The sequence below is a fragment of the Arachis stenosperma genome, chromosome 6 (assembly GCF_014773155.1).
Source record: "Arachis stenosperma cultivar V10309 chromosome 6, arast.V10309.gnm1.PFL2, whole genome shotgun sequence".
Classification (NCBI taxonomy): Eukaryota; Viridiplantae; Streptophyta; class Magnoliopsida; order Fabales; family Fabaceae; genus Arachis; species Arachis stenosperma.
Genome location: NC_080382.1, coordinates 26,365,813 through 26,387,185, shown reverse-complemented (window position 1 = coordinate 26,387,185; position 21,373 = coordinate 26,365,813). Strand labels below are relative to the sequence as shown.

At 40.3% G+C, this 21,373-nt stretch overlaps 1 non-coding gene across 1 annotated transcript; it reads right to left on the bottom strand.

Annotated features, from left to right (window-relative positions):
* Positions 1-6,001: 6,001 nt before the first annotated feature.
* Positions 6,002-6,109, bottom strand: LOC130937844 (small nucleolar RNA R71). The gene has a single exon (XR_009069039.1). It is a non-coding gene; the product is annotated as a small nucleolar RNA R71 (small nucleolar RNA).
* Between the last annotated feature and the right edge of the window lie 15,264 nt (positions 6,110-21,373).

Sequence of the window (21,373 nt, the reverse complement as noted above, 5' to 3'; positions counted from 1 at the left end):
TAGGCTACCGTTTGGGTGGTCTTTGAGTCTTTTAGATTATATATGTGTTTTGGTATATTTGATTGTTCCTTTGCAATTTCTGCGAACCTGTGAAGAGTGTCAACATTTTGCTAGTCCGACCTCTTTTTGTTTGTTTTGTCTACTTTCTGCTCGGTCGAAGTGAGATCTTTGGGGCTAATTTGTCCGACAACCTTTTTTTTCTATTGTTCTTGTGGAACCCTTTTAGTTAGTCTGAACAATTTTAATAGCCTCGTCGTGGAGTCGTGGCTTTTTGGGCAAAATTGTGTCCCTTTTAGGGCACACTTTTGTTAGTCCGACTTCTCTTGTCGGTCCGTTGATCCGACTTCTCTTGTCGGTTCTTCTTAAGTTATTTTTAGTAATCCATTTTTAATCAGACCTCGTCAGGCCTCTTTCTATGGATTACTTTTTATAACTTTTTGTTGCTTTGATCGGTTTGATCCGACTTCTTCTGGTCGGTCCATCTTAAGTTATTTCTAGCAATCCATTTTTATTCAGACCTTGTTAGACCTCTTTCTATGGATTGCTTTTTATAACTTTGTAGCTTTGTGTGGTCCGACTTCTTCTGGTCGGTCCTTCTTAAGTTATTTCTAGCAATCCATTTTTATGCAGACCTCGTCAGGCCTCTTTCTGTGGATTACTTTTTATAACTTCTTGCATTAATCTATTTTTGTCGCTTTCATCTTGTCGACTTTGTCGTGATCGGGTGATGAATTTGGTTTTCATCTTGCTGACCTTATCGTGATCGGGCAATGAGTTTGGTTCTCATCTTTGCCGACCTGTAGCTTTGTAATCGAGCGATGAAATTTTGCGTTCAGATTAATGCGTCTTGTTAAAAAAAAGCTTTGTAGAGAATTTGAAAAACTTTATTCTAAAAATAGGAATATAGATAAGAATATATGTACATGTGGATATTTACCCTTTTATGTCGGGCAATTTCTGTAGATCTTGGCTTGGTGCCTCATTAAAAAACCTTTTCAGGAAAAAGAGTGCACCTTGACCTAAGATCTTTATTACCTCCTAACTATAGTACCTTCTTAGGTTGCAGGCAAGCCATGACCTTTGTAACTCTTGCCCCTCGAGGTCGGAGACCTTGTAGTAGCCTTTTCCCAGTACCTCTATAACTTGGTAAGGTCCTTTCCAGTTAGCTGCTAGCTTTCCCTCTCCTGATCGACCTACTCTGATGTCATTTCAGATTAAGATGAGATCATTGTTGGCGAAACTGTGCTGGACTACTTTCTTATTGTATCTTGAGGCTATGCGACGTTTTAATGCTTCCTCTCTGATCCGAGTTCTTTCTCGGACTTCCGGAAGTAGGTCGAGTTCTTCCCTTTGAATTTGGGAGTTGGCCTCTTCATTGTAAAAGATCATTCTGGGGGATTTTTCTTCAATCTCTACTGGGATTATTGCCTCCATTCTGTAAGCCAATCAGAAGGGTGATTTTCCTGTGGTAGAGTGTGGATTTGTCTGATATGCCCATAGGATTTATGGGAGCTCTTCAGTCCAAGCTCCCTTTGCATCCTGTAATCTCCATTTTAACCCAGCTAGTATGACTTTGTTGGTAGCTTCTGCCTGTCCATTGGCTTGTGGGTGTTCTACGGATGTGAATTGGTGCTTTATTTTCGGGTTGGCTACCAATTTTCTGAAACCTGTGTCGGTGAATTGAGTACCATTGTCTGTAGTGATGGAGTGAGGAACTCCAAACCTCGTAACGATATTTCTGTAAAAGAATTTCCGACTTCTTTGAGTGGTGACATTGGCTAGGGGTTCTACCTCAATCCATTTTGTGAAATAGTTTACTCCTACAATGATGAATTTGACTTGTCCCGACCCATGGGGAAAGGGTCCGAGAAGGTCGAGTCCCCATTTTGCGAATAGCCAGGGCAACGTCACACTAATGAGTTCTTTGGGCGGAGTGATGTGGAAGTTAGCGTGCTTTTGACATTATGGGCATGTCTTGACAAATTCTGCCGCTTCTTTTTGCAGTGTTGGCCAGAAGAATCCAGCTCGGAGTACTTTCTTACAGAGAGCTCGTGCCCCTAAGTGGTTGCCACACATGCCGCTGTGTACTTTGATGAGCGGATGATTTGTATACTTTTTGGCATTGTTTTTAGTAGGTTTTTGATATAATCTAGTTAGTTTTTAGTATATTTTTATTAGTTTTTAGTTAAAATTCACTTTTCTGGACTTTACTATGAGTTTGTGTGTTTTTCTGTGATTTCAGGTATTTTCTGGCTGAAATTGAGGGACCTGAGCAAAAATCTGATCCAGAGACTCAAAAGGACTGCAGATGCTGTTGGATTCTGACCTCCCTGCACTCGAAGTGGATTTTCTGGAGCTACAGAAGCCCAATTGGCGCGCTCTCAACGGCGTTGGAAAGTAGACATCCTGGGCTTTCCAGCAATATATGATAGTCCATACTTTGCCCAAGATTTGATGGCCCAAACCGGCGTTCAAAGTCACCTCAAGAAATCCCAGCGTTAAACGCCGGAACTGGCACCTAATCGGGAGTTAAACGCCCAAACTGGCATAAAAGCTGGAGTTAAACGCCAGGAAGAGTCTCTACACGAAAAATTCTTCATTGCTCAGCCCAAGCACACACCAAGTGGGCCCGGAAGTGGATTTTTATGTCATTTACTCATCTTTGTACACCTTAGGCTACTAGTTTCTATAAGTAGGACCTTTTACTATTGTATTTGATATCTAGGAATCTTCGGACATCTGGGTAGCTATCTTTGAGTTTTATGCTATCTTAGATCATTGGGAGGCTGGCCATTCGGCCATGCCTAGACCTTATGCTTATGTATTTTCAACGGTGGAGTTTCTACACACCATAGATTAAGGTGTGGAGCTCTGCTGTACCTCGAGTATTAATGCAATTACTATTGTTCTTCCATTCAATTCCGCTTGTTCTTTATCCAAGATATCACTTGTTCTTCAACATGATGAAGGTGATGATTGACACCCATCACCATTCTCACCCATGAACAAGGTGACTGACAACCATTCTTGTTCTACAAGCATCTGAGGCTTAGTGAATATCTCTTGGATTCTTCGGAATCTTCGTGGTATAGGCAGGACCTGATGGCGGCATTCAAGAGAATCCGGAAGGTCTAAACCTTGTCTGTGGTATTCTGAGTAGGATTCAATGATTGAATGACTGTGACGTGCTTCAAACCTATAACCTACTGGGCGTTAGTGACAGACGCAAAAGAGTTATTCTATTCCGGTAGGGGAGGGAACCAAACCGGTGATTGGCAGCACTGTGACAGAGTGTGTGCATTAGCTTTCACTGCGCGGATGGGAGGTAGCTGCTGACAACAGTGAAACCTTACACGAGCTTGCCATGGAAAGGAGTAAGAAAGGATTGGATGAAGGCATTAGGAAAGCAGAGAGACGGAAGGGAAGGCATCTTCATACACTTGTCTGAAGCTCTTACACCAATGATATACATAAGTATCACTATCCTTATCTTCTATGTTATTTTCGTTCATCATCATATATATTTGAGTTTGCCTGACTAAGATTTACAAGATGACCATAGCTTGCTTCAATACTAACAATCTCCGTGGGATCGACCCTTACTCACGTAAGGTTTATTACTTGGACGACCCAGTGCACTTGCTGGTTAGTTGTGCGAAGTTGTGTAATGCCATGGTATTGAGCCACCAAGTTCTTGGAGCCATTACCGGGGATTATTTGAGTTGTGAAAAAGTATTGTTCACAATTTCGCGCACCAAGTTTTTGGCGCCGTTGCCGGAGATTGTTCAAGTTTTGAGCAAGCTTTTGGTAACATCAGTGCCAAGATCCGGCAACAACATCAAGTTTTTGGTGTTATTGCCCGGGATTGTTTAGGCTGGACAACTGACGGTTCATCTTGTTGCTTAGATTAGGTATTATTTTTTTTTCGAAATTCTTGAAGATGAATTCTAGAGTTTCATGATGATTTGTTGAAATCTGGCTGGCTGAGAAGCCATGTCTAATCTCATTGGACCGAGGTTTCAACTTATCACCACAAGAGCTTGTTGATTTTCATCAATTTTGCTCTTGGAGCAGTGATCTGCTAAGATTTGGCTGACCTTTGGTCATGTCTAGTGTTTTGGACCGAAGCTTTCTTTGAAAGCTTGGCTGGCTGTGAAGCCATGTCTAATTCCTGGACCGGAGTCTTAGACTAGCACTGCACTGATTCCTGGAATTCTCATTAAGAATTTTGATACCTTTTCCTACTTAATTTTCGAAAAACACAAAAAAATTACAAAATCAAAAAGACCAAAAATATTTGATGTTTCTTGCTTAAGTTCAGTGTCTCATCCTAAGTTTGGTGTCAAATGCATGTTTTTGTTATAATTTTCGAATCCATGCATATATTTCTTTGTTTTGATCTTTGAATTCTATTGACTTGAAGTATCTTGTGTGTCTCATATGCATTCTCATATTGTTAGTGTCAGTAGTATACAAACTGCTAAGTTTGGTGTCTTGCATGCATTGTTAATTGTATCATTTTGCATTTTGATTATTAAAAATCCAAAAATATTTTTAATTTATGTCCTTTCAAGTCAATGATACAAAGAATTGAAGATTCAGAACATACTGCAGAGGAATTACACAGAAAAAGCTGAGCATTCAAAAATGCCCAGTGAAGAAGGCAGACTGGCGTTTAAACGCCAGCCAGGGTACCTGGTTGGGCGTTTAACGCCCAAAGAGGTAGCATTTTGGGCGTTAAACGCCAGAATGTATACCATTCTGGGCGTTTAACGCCAGGATGGTGCTAGGGGGAAGATTTTGTTTTCAAATCAATTTTTTTTAGTTTTTCAAAATCAAATCTTTTTCAAATCAAATCTTCTCAATCAAATGTTTTCAAAATCAATTTCTTTCCTTTTTAAAAGATACTTACTAACAATTAATGATTTGATTGAACATCTCAAAATTGTTGCCTTTTCTGTTGAGGAAGGTTTTATGTTTGAATCATATCTTTTCTTGTTAGGCAAGTCTTTAATTTTTAAAATCATATCTTTTCAAATTGTTTTCAAATCATATCTTCTCAATCACATCTTTTTAAAACCATAACTTTTCAATTAAATCTTATTAACCACATCTTTTTCAAAATAGTTCTCAATCAAATCTTTTTAATTTCTAATTTCAAAATCTTTTTCAAAAATCACTTGATTTCTTTTTCACTTTTAATTTTCGAAAATTATCAATCAAATTTTCAAAATGTTTTCAAAATCTTTTAATTGAATTTTCGAAAATTCTCTTCCCTCCTTCCCACATCCTTCTATTTATGGAGTACCACTCTTTCTAAATGCACAATTCGAACCTTATCTAATTAAAGTTCGAATTCATCTTCTCCTTCTTCTTTCTATTTTTCCTCTAACATTTCAAGGAATCTCTATACTGTGACATAGAGGATTCCACACTTTCTGTTTCTCTTCTCTTTCATATGAGCAGGAGCAGAGACAAAGGCATTCTTGTTGAAGCTGACCCTGAACCTGAGAGAACCTTGAAGCGAAAGCTAAGAGAAGCCAAGGCACAACTCTCTTTAGAGGACCTGACCGAATTCTTCAAGGAAGAAGAACACATGGCAGCCGAAAACAACAACAATGCCAACAATGCAAGGAAGGTGCTGGGTGACTTCACTGCACCTACTCCTGATTTCTATGGGAGAAGCATCTCTATCCCTGCCATTGGAGCAAACAACTTTGAGCTTAAGCCTCAATTAGTTTCTCTAATGCAACAGAATTGCAAGTTCCATGGACTTCCAATGGAAGATCCTCATCAGTTCTTAGCTGAATTCTTGCAAATCTGTGACACAGTCAAGACTAATGGGGTTAACCCTGAGGTCTATAGACTGATGCTATTCCCTTTTGCTGTGAGAGACAGAGCTAGAATATGGTTGGACTCCCAACCTAAAGAAAGCCTGGACTCTTGGGAAAAGCTAGTCAATGCCTTCTTGGCAAAGTTCTTTCCACCACAAAGATGGAGTAAGCTTAGAGTGGAAGTCCAAACCTTCAGACAGAAGGATGGAGAATCCCTCTATGAAGCTTGGGAAAGATACAAACAGTTAATCAGAAAATGTCCCTCTGACATGCTTTCTGAATGGAGCATCATAGGTATTTTCTATGATGGTCTCTCTGAACTATCCAAGATGTCTTTGGATAGCTCTGCTGGAGGATCTCTTCATCTGAAGAAGACGCCTACTGAAGCTCAAGAACTGATTGAAATGGTTGCAAATAACCAATTCATGTACACTTCTGAAAGGAATCCTGTGAACAATGGGACTAGTCAGAAGAAAGGAGTTCTTGAGATTGACACTCTGAATGCCATACTGGCTCAGAATAAAATATTGACTCAACAAGTCAATTTGATTTCTCAAAGTCTGTCTGGAATGCAAAATGCACCAAACAGTACTAAGGATGCTTCATCTGAGGAAGAAGCTTATGATCCTGAGAACCCTTCCATGGAAGAGGTGAATTACCTAGGAGAACCCTATGGAAACACCTATAATTCTTCATGGAGAAATCACCCAAATCTCTCATGGAAGAATCAAGAGAGACCTCAACAAGGTTTCAATAATAATGGTGGAAGAAACAGGTTTAACAATGGTAAACCTTTTCCATCATCTTCTCAGCAACAGACAGAGAGCTCTAAGCAGAATACCTCTGACTTAGCAACCATGGTCTCTGATCTAATCAAAACCACTCAAAGTTTCATGACTGAAACTAGATCCTCCATTAGGAATTTGGAAGGACAAGTGGGTCAGCTGAGCAAGAAAATTACTGAACTTCCCCCAAGCACTCTCCCAAGTAACACTGAAGAAAATCCAAAAGGAGAGTGCAAAGCCATAAATATGGCCGAATTCTGGGAGGAAGAAGAGGCAGTGAACGCCACTGAGGAAGGCCTCACTGGACGTCCACTGGCCTCCAATGAGTTCCCCAATGAGGAACCTTGGGAATCTGAGGCTCAAACTGAGACCATAGAGATTCCCTTGGACTTACTACTGCCTTTCATGAGCTCTGATGAGTATTCTTCCTCTGAAGAGGATGAGTATGTCACTGAAGAGCAAGTTGCTAAATACCTTGGAGCAATCATGAAGCTAAATGACAGGTTATTTGGAAATGAGACTTGGGAGGATGAACCCCCTTTGCTCACCAAGGAACTGGATAACTTGTCTAGGCAGCAATTGCCTCAAAAGAGGCAAGATCCTGGGAAGTTTTCTATACCTTGTACCATAGGCACCATGACCTTCAAGAAGGCCTTGTGTGACTTGGGGTCAAGTGTAAACCTCATGCCCCTCTCTGTAATGGAGAAATTAGGGATCTTTGAGGTGCAAGCTGCAAAAATCTCACTAGAGATGGCAGACAACTCAAGAAAACAAGCCTATGGACTTGTAGAGGATGTTCTGGTTAAGGTTGAAGACCATTACATTCCTACTGATTTCATAGTCCTAGAGACTGGGAAGTGCATGGATGAATCCATCATCCTTGGCAGACCCTTCCTAGCCACATCAAAGGCTGTGATTGATGTTGATAGAGGAGAGTTGATCATTCAAGTGAATGAAGAATCCTTGGTGTTTAAGGCCCAAGGATATCCCTCTGTCATCATGGAGAAGAAGCATGAAGAGCTTCTCTCAAAACAGAGCCAAACAGAGCCCCCACAGTCAGACTCTAAGTTTGGTGTTGGGAGGCCACAATCAAACTCTAAGTTTGGTGTTGGGAAGTTCCAACACGGTTCTGAGCATCTCTGAGGCTCCATGAGAGTCCTCTGTCAAGCTAATGACATTAAAGAAGCGCTTGTTGGGAGGCAACCCAATGTTTTATAGCTAACTATTTTCTTTTGTTATTTTATCTTTTTTGTAGGTTGATGATCATAAGAAGTCACAAAATCCATTGAAAAAGCAAAAACAGAATGAAAAACAGGAAGAAAAATAGCACACCCTGGAGGAAGAACTCACTGGCGTTTAAACGCCAGTGAGGCTAGCAGTTGGGCGTTTAACGCCCAGTCTGGCACCATTCTGGGCGTTTAACGCCAGAAAGGGGCACCAGACTGGCGTTAAACGCCAGAAAAGGGCTAGAACCTGGCGTTAAACGCCAGAAATGGGCACCAGCCCGGCGTTTAACGCCAGAAATGGCTCAAAACGTGGATTTTGATGCCATTTGGTGCAGGGATGACTTTTCCTTGACACCTTAGGATCTGTGGACCCCACAGGATCCCCACCAACCCCACCACTCTCTCTTCTTCTTCACCCATTCACCAATCACCTCTACCACTCTCCTTTTCCTCCATCTCTTCTTCTTCTTCTTTCTTCCTTTGCTCGAGGACGAGCAAACCTTTTAAGTTTGGTGTGGTAAAAGCATTGCTTTTTGTTTTTCCATAACCATTTATGGCATCCAAAGCCGGTTCAACTGAGAAAGCATGACCTCAAGCCCATCACTAAGAAGAAGATGGAGCAAACAAGAGACCCCTCTCATCATGAGATCCCTGAGATACCTCAAGGGATGCACTTTCCTCCACAAGACTATTGGGAGCAACTGAACACCTCCCTAGGAGAATTGAGTTCCAACATGGGACAACTAAGGGTGGAGCACCAAGAACATGCCATCCTCCTCCATGAAATTAGAGAAGATCAAAGAATCATGAGAGATGAGCAACAAAGACAAGGAAGAGACATTGAGGAGCTCAAGCACTCCATAGGACCTTCAAGAGGAAGGAAGAGCCGCCATCACTAAGGTGGACCCGTTCCTTGATTTCCTTGTTCTTTATTTTTCTGTTTTTCAAAAATTATGCTTTATGGTTATCCATGTTTGTGTCTTATGATCATTAGTGTCTTAGTGTCTATGCCTTAAAGCTATGAATATGAATCCATCACCTTTCTTAGAAGAAAACTGTTTTTATCACAAAAGAACAAGAAGTACAGGATTTCAAATTCATCTTTAAAACTAGCTTAATTAGTTTGATGTGGTGGCAATGCTTTTGTTCTCTGAATGTATGCTTGAACAGTGCATATGTCTTTTGAATTTGTTGTTCATGAATGTTAAAGTTGTTGGCTCTTGAAAGAATGATGAAAAAGGAGACAAGTTACTGAGGATCTGAAAAATCATAAAAATGATTCTTGAAGCAAGAAAAAGCAGTGAATTCCAAAAAAAAAAAAGAAGGAGAAAAACGAAAAAAAAGGGGAGAAAAAGAAAAAAAGAAAGAAATAAAGTTGTGATCCAAGGCAATAAGAGTGTGCTTAAGAACCCTGGACACCTCTAATTAGGGACTCTAGCAAAGCTGAGTCACAATCTGAAAAGGTTCACCCAATTATGTGTCTGTGGCATGTATGTATCCGGTGGTAATACTGGAAGACAGAGTGCTTTGGGCCACGGCCAAGACTCAATAAGGAGCTGTGTTCAAGGATCATCATACTTAAATAGGAGAATCAATAACACTATCTGGATTCTGAGTTCCTAAAGAAGCCAATCATTCTGAACCTCAGAGGATAAAGTGAGATGCCAAAACTGTTTGGAGGCAAAAAGCTACTAGTCCCGCTCATCTAATTTGGAGCTAAGTTTCATTGATAGTTTGGAGTCTATAGTATATTCTCTTCTTTTTATCTTATTTGATTTTCAGTTGCTTGGGGACAAGCAACAATTTAAGTTTGGTGTTGTGATGAGCGGATGATTTGTATACTTTTTGGCATTGTTTTTAGTAGGTTTTTGATATAATCTAGTTAGTTTTTAGTATATTTTTATTAGTTTTTAGTTAAAATTCACTTTTCTGGACTTTACTATGAGTTTGTGTGTTTTTCTGTGATTTCAGGTATTTTCTGGCTGAAATTGAGGGACTTGAGCAAAAATCTGATCCAGAGACTCAAAAGGACTGCAGATGCTGTTGGATTCTGACCTCCCTGCACTCGAAGTGGATTTTCTGGAGCTACAGAAGCCCAATTGGCGCGCTATTAACGGCGTTGGAAAGTAGACATCCTGGGCTTTCCAGCAATATATGATAGTCCATACTTTGCCCAAGATTTGATGGCCCAAACCGGCGTTCAAAGTCACCTCAAGAAATCCCAGCGTTAAACGCCGGAACTGGCACCTAATCGGGAGTTAAACGCCCAAACTGGCATAAAAGCTGGAGTTAAACGCCAGGAAGAGTCTCTACACGAAAAATGCTTCATTGCTCAGCCCAAGCACACACCAAGTGGGCCCGGAAGTGGATTTTTATGTCATTTACTCATCTTTGTACACCTTAGGCTACTAGTTTCTATAAGTAGGACCTTTTACTATTGTATTTGATATCTAGGAATCTTCGGACATCTGGGTAGCTATCTTTGAGTTTTATGCTATCTTAGATCATTGGGAGGCTGGCCATTCGGCCATGCCTAGACCTTATGCTTATGTATTTTCAACGGTGGAGTTTCTACACACCATAGATTAAGGTGTGGAGCTCTGCTGTACCTCGAGTATTAATGCAATTACTATTGTTCTTCCATTCAATTCCGCTTGTTCTTTATCCAAGATATCACTTGTTCTTCAACATGATGAAGGTGATGATTGACGCCCATCACCATTCTCACCCATGAACAAGGTGACTGACAACCATTCTTGTTCTACAAGCATCTGAGGCTTAGTGAATATCTCTTGGATTCTTCGGAATCTTCGTGGTATAGGCAGGACCTGATGGCGGCATTCAAGAGAATCCGGAAGGTCTAAACCTTGTCTGTGGTATTCTGAGTAGGATTCAATGATTGAATGACTGTGACGTGCTTCAAACCTATAACCTACTGGGCGTTAGTGACAGACGCAAAAGAGTTATTCTATTCCGGTAGGGGAGGGAACCAAACCGGTGATTGGCAGCACTGTGACAGAGTGTGTGCATTAGCTTTCACTGCGCGGATGGGAGGTAGCTGCTGACAACAGTGAAACCTTACACGAGCTTGCCATGGAAAGGAGTAAGAAAGGATTGGATGAAGGCATTAGGAAAGCAGAGAGACGGAAGGGAAGGCATCTTCATACACTTGTCTGAAGCTCTTACACCAATGATATACATAAGTATCACTATCCTTATCTTCTATGTTATTTTCGTTCATCATCATATATATTTGAGTTTGCCTGACTAAGATTTACAAGATGACCATAGCTTGCTTCAATACTAACAATCTCCGTGGGATCGACCCTTACTCACGTAAGGTTTATTACTTGGACGACCCAGTGCACTTGCTGGTTAGTTGTGCGAAGTTGTGTAATGCCATGGTATTGAGCCACCAAGTTCTTGGAGCCATTACCGGGGATTATTTGAGTTGTGAAAAAGTATTGTTCACAATTTCGCGCACCATACTTCTTCCAAGACTTCCCATGTTTGAAAGTCAGCATACATTTTAGGAGGGGTGTTGAGATCCCTCTCCTATATAGGATGTCGCCCATTATGGTGTAGTATTGTGCTTCCCGCTTTAGCCTCTTTGACTCCTTTTTATCTGTGGGGAGTGTCTCTGACTTAAGGTAATTGATTATGGGGGTCATCCACCCTTGATCCTGGCCTGATATGGCTAGGACTTTTTCTTTCTTCGAGATCGATGGGCTTTTGGTGCATGAAATTGCAACCACACTTTTGCAATTCCGCACAACTAACCAGCAAGTGCACTGGGTCGTCCAAGTAATACCTTACGTGAGTAAGGGTCGATCCCACGGAGATTGTCGGCTTGAAGCAAGCTATGGTTATCTTGTAACTCTTAGTCAGGATATCAATAATTCTCAGGTTTAATTGTGAAAAGTAAAAGAACATGAAATAAATACTTGTTTTGCAGTAATGGAGAACAGGCTGAGGTTTTGGAGATGCTCTATCTTCTGAATCTCTGCTTTCCTACTGTCTTCTTCTTCAAGCACGCAAGGCTCCTTCCATGGCAAGCTGTATGTAGGGTTTCACTGTTGTCAATGGCTACCTCCCATCCTCTCAGTGAAAATGTTCAACGCGCTCTGTCACAGCACGGCTATTCATCTGTCGGTTCTCAATCAGGTCGGAATAGAATCCAGTGATTCTTTTGCGTCTGTCACTAACGCCCAGCCTTCAGGAGTTTGAAGCTCGTCACAGTCATTCAATCCTTGAATCCTACTCAGAATACCACAGACAAGGTTTAGACCTTCCGGATTCTCTTGAATGCCGCCATCAATTCTAGCTTATACCACGAAGATTCTGATTAAGGAATCCAAGAGATATCTACTCAATCTAACGTAGAACGGAGGTGGTTGTTAGGCACACGTTCATAGGTGAGAATGATGATGAGTGTCACGGATCATCACATTCATCAAGTTTAGGAACAAGTGATATCTTAGAATAGAAGCAAGCATGATTGAATGAAAAACAGTAGTAATTGCATTAATCCATCAAGACACAGCAGAGCTCCTCACCCCCAACCATGGGGTTTAGAGACTCATGCCATAGAAGATACAATGAGAAACGTGTAAAGTGTCATCCGGTCAAGATACAATGTCAAAAGATCCTATTAAAAGTGAACTAGTAACCTAGGGTATACAGAAATGAGTAAATGACGTAAAAATCCACTTCCGGGGTCCACTTGGTGTGTGCTTGGGCTGAGCATTGAAGCTTTCATGTGTAGAGACTTTTTCTAGAGTTAAACGCCAGCTTTTATGCCAGTTTGGGCGTTTAACTCCAATTTTTGTGCCAGTTCCGGCGTTAAACGCCGGGAATTCTGAAGCTGATTTGCAACGCCGGTTTGGGCCATCAAATCTCAGGAAAAGTATGGAGTATTATACATTGATGGAAAGCCCAGGATGTCTACTTTCCAACGAAATTGAGACCGTGCCAATTGGGTTTCTGTAGCTCAATAAAATCCACTTCGAGTACAGGGAGGTCAGAATCCAACAGCATCTGCAGTCCTTTTCAGCCTCTAAATCAGATTTTTGCTCAGGTCCCTCAATTTCAGCCAGAAAATACCTGAAATCATAGAAAAACACACAAAATAATAGTAAAGCCCCAAAAAAGTGAATTTTAACTAAAAACTAATAAAAATGTAATAAAAACTAACTAAAATATACTCAAAACATACTAAAAACAATGCCAAAAAGCGTATAAATTATCCGCTCATCACAACACCAAACTTAAATTATTGCTTGTCCCCAAGCAACTGAAAATCAAAATAGAATAAAAAGAAGAGAATATACTATAGATTCCAAAATATCAAAGAAACTTAGCTCCAATTAGATGAGCGGGACTAGTAGCTTTTTGCTTCTGAACAGTTTTGGCTTCTCACTTTATCCTTTGAAGTTTAGAATGATTGGCATCTATAGGAACTCAGAACTCAGATAGTGTTATGGATTCTCCTAGTTATGTATGATGATTCTTGAACATAGCTACTTTATGAGTCTTGGCTGTGGCCCAAAGCACTCTGTCTTCCAGTATTACCACCGGATACATACATGCCACAGACATATGACTGGGTGAACCTTTTCAGATTGTGACTCAGCTTTGCTAGAGTCCCCAATCAGAGGTGTCCAGGGTTCTTAAGCACACTCTTTTTGCCTTGGATCACAACTTTATATATTTTTCCTTTTTCTTCTTTTTTTTTGAATTCACTGCTTTTTCTTGCTTCAAGAATCAATTTGATGATTTTTCAGATCCTCAATAACATTTCTCCTTTTCCATCATTCTTTCAAGAGCCAACAAGTTTAACATTCTTTAATCAACAAATTCAAAAGACATATGCACTGTTCAAGCATTCATTCAGAAAACAAAAAGTATTGTCACCACATCAAACTAATTCAACTAGTTTCAGAGATAAATTCGAAATCCTGTACTTCTTGTTCTTTTGTAATAAAAATATTTTTCATTTAAGAAAGGTGATTGATAAACCACTAATTTATAGTTTATATTGTGTTTAATTGTGTGGTTTTGTCGTGATCCTTACCCACTTATTCATCAATTTAGCATGCATTTAGATTTTCATCCTGAATTTATTACATGTTTGAAAATTGCTTCCTAGAGACTTTAATTATTTAATTTCAATTCTCCTTTATTCCATTCGATGCCGTAATCTGTGTGTCGAGTGTTTCAGGCTTCATAGGGCATGAATGAGACGGAGATTGGAGAGGAAGCTAGCAAAAATGGAAGGAACACAAGAATTTGAGGAGATAACCAGCGAAAAGTGACGCGGTTGCATGGCTCACGCGACCGCGCGAAGGAGCGCAAATCGCAGTGACGCGGTCGCATGGCTTGCGCGGCCGCGCGGATTGAAAAGCACAAGCAACGCGGTAGTGTGGACGACGCGAACGCGTGAAGAGGAAAAGCGCCAGCGACGCGTCCACATGGACGACGCGATCGCGTGACATGCGCGATCTGCATAAACTGCAGAATCTGAAACCAGCGACTTTGGCCCAGTTTTTGGCCCAGTTTTTGGCCCGGAACAGCAGACTAGAGTCAGAGAATATGCAGAAACAAGAGACAATTCATTGAGTAGTTTTATAGCAAGTTTTTTCACTCTCTTAGGTTTTTCTCTCTAGTTTTTATAATTTTAATTTTCAATTGGTCTTAGCATTGGAACATTGAGAAGAGTCATTTCCTCATCAAGACTTCATCATTCTAGTTTGTTCTCTTAACTTGGTTTTATTCTTCCATGTTCTTTGTTTTGTTCAATTTTGTTATTCAGATATTTTTATCATTAATTAATGCAAGGATTATTTCTTTTTAATTTAATTTCCATTCCAATAATCATGTCTTCTTTTAATTCCCTTTCATATGCCATGGATTTTTTATTTACAATGAGTGAGTAGTTTCATTACTTGATGGGGAGTTGATTAAAAAAGAACTCTTGAGTTGGAAGGATTGGAAGGAAAATTTGTAATTGGGTTGAATGTTGGATTGTTATCCTGTCACCGACGCCAATCCCTTTAAACTAAGTGGGTTGCAACTTGTGAACAGATCTGGCATTTCCACTTGTTTGACTTTCTCTTACCTAGTAAGGGATAACCAAACGGAACAACTATTAATTATAAATTAATCTTACAATCACACCATCAATGATAGAGATTCTAACCAATCAATTTCCAGTCAAGGCCTTTTATTTTTATTATTTAAAATTCCTCAATTTAATTCCCAATTTACTTAGCTCAACTCTTTTTGGAATATCTGATTAATAAAACAGCACACTTTTCTGCAACTCATTGGGAGACGACCTGGGACTTAAAACTCCCAGTAATTTTAATTTAAACTTTTAGTGACATATTTCTAAATTGATAGGCAGATTTTCGGTGAGTTAAGAACTATACTTGCAACGTAAACATTTTAATAAATTTTTAATTCACCAGCTTCTGCATCTACATCAGTGATGGATTCATAGGACATTCACAGCTTTAAGGCATAGACACTAAGATACTAATGATCATGTAATAAGACACAAACATAGATAAACTTAAGCATAAAAATTCGAAAAATAGAAAATAAAGAACAAGGAGATTAAAGAACGGGTCCACCTTAGTGATGGCGGCATGTTCTTCCTCTTGAAGATCTTATGAAGTGCTTGAGCTCCTCAATGTCTCTTCCTTGCCTTTGTTGCTCCTCTCTCATGATTCTTTGATCTTCTTTAATTTCATGGAGGATGATGGAATGTTCTTGGTGCTCCACCCTTTTCTTAGTGATGAGCTTTTGAGATGAATCTCTCCATCTCCCATGACTCGGAGGTGGAAGCTTTTGCCTTTCCTTTCCTCTTTCTATAGGTTTTTCCGGCCTTAGATGCCATAAATGGTTATGGAAAAACAAAAAGCAATGCTTTTACCACACCAAACTTAGAAGGTTTGCTCGTTCTCGAGCAAAAGAAGAAAGAAAGGAGTAGAAGAAGAAGAAAATGGAGGAGATGGAGAAGTAGTGTGTATGATGTGTGAAAATGAGGGGGTGAAGATGGGTTTATATAGGGGTGGAGAGAGGGGTAGGGTAGGTGGGGTTTTATGAAGGATGGATGTGAGTGGTGAAGAGAATGATGGGATTTGAAGAGGGGTTTTGGGGAAGAGGTATTGAGGTGATTGGTGAATGGGTGAAGAAGAGAGAGAGTGGTGGGGTAGGTGGGGATCCTGTGGGGTCCACAAATCCTGAGGTGTCAAGGAAAATTCATCCCTGCACCAAGTGGCGAGCAAAAATGCTCCTTCTTCCAATTCTAGCGTTAAATGCCGGGCTGGTGCCCATTTCTGGCGTTTAACGCCAGCTTCTTGCCCCTTCCTGGCGTTTAACGCCAGTCTGGTGCCCCTTTCTGGCGTTAAACGCCCAGAATGGTGCCAGACTGGGCGTTAAACGCCCATTTGCTGCCCTTACTTGCGTTTAAACGCCAGCAAGTTTTCCTCCAGGGTGTGCTATTTTTCTTTCTGTTTTTCATTCTGTTTTTGCTTTTTCAATTGATTTTGTGACTTTCCATGATCATCAACCTACAGAAAACATAAATTAAAGGAAAATAGATAAATATAACATTGGGTTGCCTCCCAACAAGCGCTTCTTTAATGTTAGTAGCTTGACAGTGGGCTCTCAGGGAGCCTCACAGATACTCAGAGTCATGTTGGAACCTCCCAACACCAAACTTAGAGTTTGAATGTGGGGGTTCAACACCAAACTAAGAAGTTGGTTGTGGCCTCCCAACACCAAACTTAGAGTTTGACTGTGGGGGCTCTGTTTGACTCTGTTTTGAGAGAAGCTTTTCATGCTTCCTCTCTATGGTTACAGAAGGAGAACCTTGAGTCTTATAGTTTACACTGTCTGCAAGCCATGGAGCTTCCTGAATAGCAAACAATTACTCATCCGGAAAGGTTTCAGAGATCTCAGTAGGAGGGAGGGATGCTCCTGCTACTGGTTTTATCCGGGACAGGTGATCAGCTACTTGATTCGCTGTCCCTTTTCTGTCTCTTATTTCTATATCAAACTCTTGCAGAAGCAACACCCATCTTATGAGCCTGGGTTTTGAATCCTGCTTTGTGAGTAGATATTTAAGAGCAGCATGGTCAGTGTACACAATCACTTTTGATCCTACTAAATAAGATCTGAACTTGTCAATGGCATAAACCACTGCAAGTAACTCCTTTTCTGTGGTTGTGTAGTTCTTCTGTGCATCATTTAGAATACGGTTGCCATAATAAATGACGTGTAGAAGCTTACCATGCCTTTGTCCCAATACTGCACTAATGGCATGGTCACTGGCATCACACATTAGTTCAAATGGTAATGTCCAGTCTGGTGCAGAGATGACTGGTGCTGTGACCAGCTTAGCTTTCAGAGTCTCAAACGCCTGCAGACACTCATTATCAAAAATAAATGGAGTGTCAGTAGCTAGCAGATTACTCAGAGGTTTGGCAATTTTTGAAAAATCCTTTATAAACCTTCTGTAGAATCCTGCATGCCCCAGAAAGCTTCTGATTGCCTTAACATTGGTAGGTGGTGGTAATTTTTCAATTACTTCAACTTTATCTTGATCCGCCTCTATTCCTTTGTTTGAAATTTTATGCCCAAGGACAATCCCTTCAGTCACCATAAAGTGACATTTTTCCCAATTTAAAACTAGGTTGGTCTCTTGGCATCTTTTCAGAACAAGTGCTAGATGGTTAAGGCAGGAGCTGAATGAGTCTCCAAATATTGAAAAGTCATCCATGAAGACTTCCAGAAATTTCTCTACCATATCTGAGAAGATAGAGAGCATGCACCTCTGAAAGGTTGCAGGTGCATTGCACAGACCAAAAGGCATCCTTCTGTAGGCAAATACTCCAGAAGGACATGTAAATGCTGTTTTCTCTTGGTCTTGAGGATCTACTACAATTTGGTTGTAACCTGAATAGCCATCCAAAAAGCAGTAATATTCATGACCTGCCAGTCTCTCTAGCATATGGTCTATGAATGGTAAAGGAAAATGATCCTTCCTGGTGGCTGTATTGAGCCTTCTGTAGTCAATACACATACGCCACCCTGTAACTATTCTTGTAGGAACCAGTTCATTCTTTTCATTATGAACCACTGTCATGCCTCCCTTCTTGGGGACAACGTGGACAGGGCTCACCCAGGGGCTATCAGAAATAGGATAAATAATCCCAGCCTCTAGTAACTTAGTGACCTCTTTCTGCACCACCTCCTTCATGGCTGGATTTAGCCGCCTTTGTGGTTGAGCCACTGGCTTAGCATCATCCTCCAATAGGATCTTATGCATACATCTTGTTGGGCTAATGCCCTTAAGATCACTTATGGACCACCCAAGAGCTGTCTTGTGTGTCCTTAGCACTTGAATTAGTGCTTCCTCTTCCTGTGGATTTAGAGCAGAGCTTATGATCACTGGAAAAGTGTCACCTTCTCCCAGAAATGCATATTTCAGGGATGGTGGTAGTGGCTTGAGCTCGGGTTTAGGAGGCTTATCTTCTTCCTGAGGAATTTTCAGAATTTCTTTTATTTCCTTTAGTTCCTCCAGATCAGGCTGAACATCTTTAAAGATGTCCTCTAGCTCTGATTCGAGACTTTCAGTCATATTGACCTCCTCCACCAAAGAGTCAATACTATCAGCGCTCATGCAGTCATTTGATGTGTCTGGATGCTGCATAGCTTTGACAACATTCAACTTGAACTCATCCTCATTGACTCTCAGGGTTAATTCCCCTTTTTGGACGTCAATGAGGGTTTGTCCAGTTGCTAGGAAAGGTCTTCCTAGAATGAGAGTTGCACTCTTGTGCTCCTCCATTTCCAGCACTACAAAGTCAGTGGGAAAGGCAAATGGCCCAACCTTGACAATCATGTCCTCAATTATGCTTGATGGATATTTAATGGAGCCATCAGCAAGTTGGAGGCACATTCCGGTTGGTTTGACTTCTTCAGTCAAGCCAAGCTTTCTGATAGTGGATGCAGGTATTAGGTTGATACTTGCCCCAAGATCACATAGAGCTTTCTTGGTACAAGTACCCTCTAATGTGCATGGTATCATAAAGCTTCCAGGATCATTAAGCTTATCTGGTAAGCTCTTTAAAATGATTGCACTGCATTCTTCAGTGAGAAAAACTTTTTCAGTTTCTCTCCAATCCTTCTTATGACTTAAGATCTCTTTCATGAACTTAGCATAAGAAGGTATTTGCTCAAGTGCCTCTGCAAACGGAATCTTTATTTTAAGAGTCCTTAGATAGTCTGCAAAGCAGGCAAATTGCTTATCCTGTTCTGCTTGGCGGAGTTTCTGAGGATAAGGCATCTTGGCTTTATATTCTTCAACCTTAGTTGCTGCAGGTTTATTTCCTACAGAAGTGGTTGGAGAAGCCTGCTTAAGGGGGTTGTTATCAGCACTTGCAAGTGTCTGACCTCTTTGTGGCATTTGAACGCCAGGATTGGGTGCTTTTTGGGCGTTTAACGCCAGATTGCAACCCTTTTCTAGCGTTTGAACACCAGAAGTGGCTACCCATTGGGCATTTAACGCCACTTTCTTACCCTTTTCTGGCGTTTGAATGCCAGAATCATTCCTCTCTGGGCTCTTACTGTCCTCAGAGGGATTTTGGGTAGTTGGTTGGTCATCCTCTGTCAGTTGTTCCTTTCTTAGCTTTCTGCTGCTTTGAGTTGATACATTCAATGTCTTCCCACTCCTTAATTTAACAGCTTGGCATTCTTCTTTTATCTGTTTAGATAGTTGCTGTCTTGTCTGATTCAATTGTGCTTCCATATTCTTGTTAGCATTTTTAGTGTCTTGGAGTGTCTCTTTAAATTCTGCTAATTGTTTTGTCATAAGGAGTAATTGTTGATTAAGCTCAATAATCTGTTCTTGAGGATTAGGATCAGTAGTTACTGCCATAGCTTCTTCTTTTGTAGAGGGCTCACTGTTTGAGTATAGATATTGATTTCTAGCAACCGTATCTATGAGCTCTTGAGCCTCTTCAATCGTCTTCCTTATGTGTATAGATCCACCAGCTGAGTGGTCCAGAGACATCTGAGCTTTTTCTGTAAGCCCATAGTAGAAGATGTCTAACTGTACCCACTCTGAAAACATTTCAGAGGGGCATTTTCTTAGCATACCTCTGTACCTCTCCCAGGAATTATAAAGGGATTCATTATCCTCTTGTTTAAAGCCTTGGATATCCAGCCTTAGCTGTGTCATCCTTTTTGGAGGGTAAAATTGATTCAGGAATTTGTTTGATAACTGTTTCCATGTCTTTATGCTTGCTGTAGGTTGGTTATTCAACCACCTCTTAGCTTGATCTTTTATAGCAAATGGAAACAGTAATAGTCTGTAGACATCCTGATCCACCTCTTTATCACGTACTGTGTCAGCAATTTGTAAGAATTGTGCCAGAAACTCAGTAGGTTCTTCCTGTGGAAGACCGGAATACTGGCAATTTTGCTACACCATGATAATGAGTTGAGGATTTAGCTCAAAGCTGCTTGCTTTGATGGGAGGTATACAGATGCTACTCCCATATGCAGCTGTAATGGGGTTAGCATATGACCCCAGAGTCCTTCTGGACTGCTCATTTCCACTTAGGTCCATGATGGAGAAAGAGAATATGATATGGATTCACAAGTAAAGTAAATTTTTTTTAACTAAAAGTGACCAAAAAAAAAAATAAAATAAATGAAAAATAAATAAAATTTCGAAAACTAAAAGAAAATAAGATCAAAGTAAATTGAAAACTAAATCAATTAGTTAATTAAAAAGATTTTGGAATTAGCAATTGGAAAGATATGATTGAAAATTATTTTGAAAAAGATTTGATTGTTGAAATGAGGAAAGAGAAAAACAACAAAATGACACCAAACTAAAAATTTTTAGAAAATCAAACACAAATTTTCGAAAATTTTAGAGGAAAACACAAAGGAGACACCAAACTTAGAATTTTTAAGGACTAAGAAAGGACTAAGAACATGCAAATTCGAAAAATTAAAAGAAAACAAAAGCATGCAATTGACACCAAACTTAAAATATGAAACTAAACTCAAATAAAAGACTCTAAACCAACAAAAAATAAAACAGTCCTAATCTAAGCAACAAGATAAACTGTCAGTTGTCCAAACTCGAACAATCCCCGGCAATGGCACCAAAAACTTGGTGCATGAAATTGCAATCACACTTTTGCAATTTCGCACAACTAACCAGCAAGTGCACTGGGTCGTCCAAGTAATACCTTACGTGAGTAAGGGTCGATCCCACGGAGATTGTCGGCTTGAAGCAAGCTATGGTTATCTTGTAACTCTTAGTCAGGATATCAATAATTCTCAGGTTTAATTGTGAAAAGTAAAAGAACATGAAATAAATACTTGTTTTACAGTAATGGAGAACAGGCTGAGGTTTTGGAGATGCTCTATCTTCTGAATCTCTACTTTCCTACTGTCTTCTTCTTCAAGCACGCAAGGTTCCTTCCATGGCAAGCTGTATGTA